Here is a 2,998-nt window from a genome sequence, read left to right as displayed (position 1 = left end):
AATCATGTTGGACATTTAAGCTAGATGTATATGGGAGCTTGGTTAATAGACAGTATGCTGTCTGCAAATAGCTAGCCTGTCTGCTTAGGGTTCTTTTTTGGTTTGTTTTTGTTTTTTAGCTTTATGGTTTAGAGATGAAAAATAAAGGTAACAATGAGCTGATGACTGATATCACCAATTGGCACGCACCCTATTTATCACTGAAAAGGTCTATAGTGAGTTGGAAGGGACCCTCAAGGCCATCAGGTCCAACCCCTGCACTGAGCAGGGACACCCACAGCTCCATCAGTGCTCAGAGCCCCATTCCCTGACCTTGGGTGCCTGGGCAGCCTGTGCAGTGCCTCACTGCCTTTGTTGGCCATAGGATGCCGTTGGCCGTAGGGTGCTGTTGGCCGTAGGGTGCTGTTGGCCGTAGGGTGCTGTTGGCTGTAGGGTGCCGTAGGGTGCTGTAGGCCATAGGGTGCTGTAGGCCGTAGGGTGCTGTTGGCCATAGGGTGCTGTTGGCCATAGGGTGCTGTTGGCTGTAGGGTGCTGTTGGCTGTAGGGTGCAGCTGCCCTCTTGTGGAAGGAGAAAAGTGCTGAGTGCTTTCCCTCACATGCATCATTGCCTGATTTGTGCACTGTTTATGTGTAGTTGCCTCAGTAAGTTGTCACAGCACTGGCACCAGGGGAAACTGATAAGTAGGATTTGTATCTCTGTAACTAAGAGGAGGATCTGATCCTTAGCGCATGTTTTCAATGTTTTAGATAGACAAGATCACATTTTGATAAGTAGCTCTTCCTTCATGCTTGTAGGCAGGCCCTATTCCTTTGTTTAAACCCCAGAGAGGCAATTCGATAAGCTCTGTGTTTATGTGCTGCGTATTTCATTCAAGATCGCCGTTCCCATTGTGATTTAACATTCAACATCTTTTGAAGCCAGCGTTGGTTTTCTAAAACAACCAGAAAGAGAAGATCAGGTTTTTGTGGTGACATCTTATAGATCTTGAAGAGGAAGTGATTTGAGATGACTTAGGTATGGCCAGGATGCTGTTGTTGCCTGAATTTTCTTTATAAAAGGAATCCACTTTATCAATCACTCAATCCACTTTCCACCTCTGAAATCACTCCTGGATGACCCCTGCATTGTGCCATTTCCTGATATTGCCAACAGGTGTAATTTTTTTTAAGGCTGGTAGGAAATGCAGAAGGTGGGATCATTGCAGAGTAATTTTTCTAAGCTAATATTAGAGCTATTGTGGCTTTTAAGTCTTGGTCGTATAATCATATCAAGGCTTGTTAATGAAAACCTTCACTCAGTGAAAGAGATGGGTTTAATTATTTGAATAAGGGCTTCATTCACTGTGTAATACTAGCAGCTTTCATTTCAAGGCAGAGCACACTTGTTCTCACTGTAGGATTTGTCCCCAGGCTAAAAGCAAAATGATTTGTTGGTTTCCACGCCTTTAGGTTGCTAGATTCAAGTGTTTTGAGGTGTAAATAACTGAACAGGAAGACTGGCTTGTTGCACTGATGAATGGTGTGAAGGTGAGCACGAGCAGAGCGAAAAAACAGAGCAAAGTATGAAAGAACAACTTCAGAATGGGATAACAAGGGCTAACAAGGGGCACAGGATATGGAGAACCAGTATACAAGCAGCTATACACTTAAAGAATTAGCTTTGTGGATTAAGGATTTGGCAAGCCTTAGATGATGTTGACTATGGTACTACTTCTAGTGCCAGTGTATACAGAGCTGGAAAGCTACCACAGGTATTTAGGGATTCTGTTTGTATTATTTTTCTTAAAATTCCTTTCCTCAAGAAAAGATGGGAGTGTTTTAAGAGCAGAGATTTATGGTTTTTTCTGGAGCATTTGGCTGAAAAGCACCTTTATGGAGCAGTGCCATTCCTCTTTGCATCATATGGAGCCAGGAGTTCATTTCTTTGAGTCCTGAAATGCTTGCTGGAAGGATGGGGCTGCAATATTCCTGTCAGGTGTTTAAAACACTTTCAGACAAAAGAGTTCACTAAGTGAAGATACACACTGAATGACTGCTAAATATGCTGAATGTTCCAATCTTTGCCGAAGTTTATGGGTGATGGTTGTCTGGTTGCTTTTGAAAACATTTGGACTTTCAAAAACCTGTAGACTTTATCATTTGTAACCCCATCACCAGAGACAGATGCTGGGATCTGCCTTCATACAGCCCTAATTGTTCACTAATTGTGTCTTTGTCTGCTTCAATTTTTAGCCACCATTCACCTCATCTCATTCCTGTGACACACTCAAGAATTGGTTCTATGATGGAACATCAGGAAGGTGCTGTTACCAGTGTCCTTCAGGTATGTTGGTGCTTCACAGAGCCTTTCTCACAGGTTGTGTGCAAACCACATGTATCACAGAACTGCTTTTTGACCCTGCAGAAAAGTCCAATTCCACAAATGACAGCGGTGGAGTAGATCCAGATGTGAATTTGTTCTCTTCTTCCCTGCCTTGTTGGGTCTGCATGCAAACTGCCTTTAAATTGCAAACAAGACAGCTTGCTAGAATTTGGTCTGTGTTTTTATTGGCTGGTTTGACACTCAAAAGTAACCAGAATTAGGCAGGTCCAACAACTAATTTCTGCTTGCCCCAGGATATGAAATAGTGCAATGATTTTAGCTTCTGACCAAAGGCACAAAGTATTAAATGACGGTGCAGAAAATCTGTCATTGTGCTCGTAGTCAAAACAGTTCAGAAAGCCTCTCATGTGAGAAGTGGAATATCCACGTGGCAGGGGACAGAGAGAGCTTTGCCTGAAGCTGTGACTCAGGGGTGTATGAGGTCAGAAGTATGAAACACATCTATGAGATAAGAGCCCTGGAAATGCCTGAAACTCCCCCTCGATGGACGGGGCATTTTATGGTACTGCACCATCACCAATCTTTTCTTTTACAAGTGTGGCCTCCTCTCTCTTTCTCTTCTTTATTTCTCACTTATTTCTCCCTTTTCTTTTCTTTTCTTTTCTTTTCTTTTTT

Source organism: Meleagris gallopavo, chromosome 23 (genome assembly GCF_000146605.3).
Source record: "Meleagris gallopavo isolate NT-WF06-2002-E0010 breed Aviagen turkey brand Nicholas breeding stock chromosome 23, Turkey_5.1, whole genome shotgun sequence".
In the NCBI taxonomy this organism is placed as follows: Eukaryota; Metazoa; Chordata; class Aves; order Galliformes; family Phasianidae; genus Meleagris; species Meleagris gallopavo.
The sequence above is the reverse complement of the archived record's forward strand: the minus strand, read 5'-3'. Positions refer to the sequence as shown.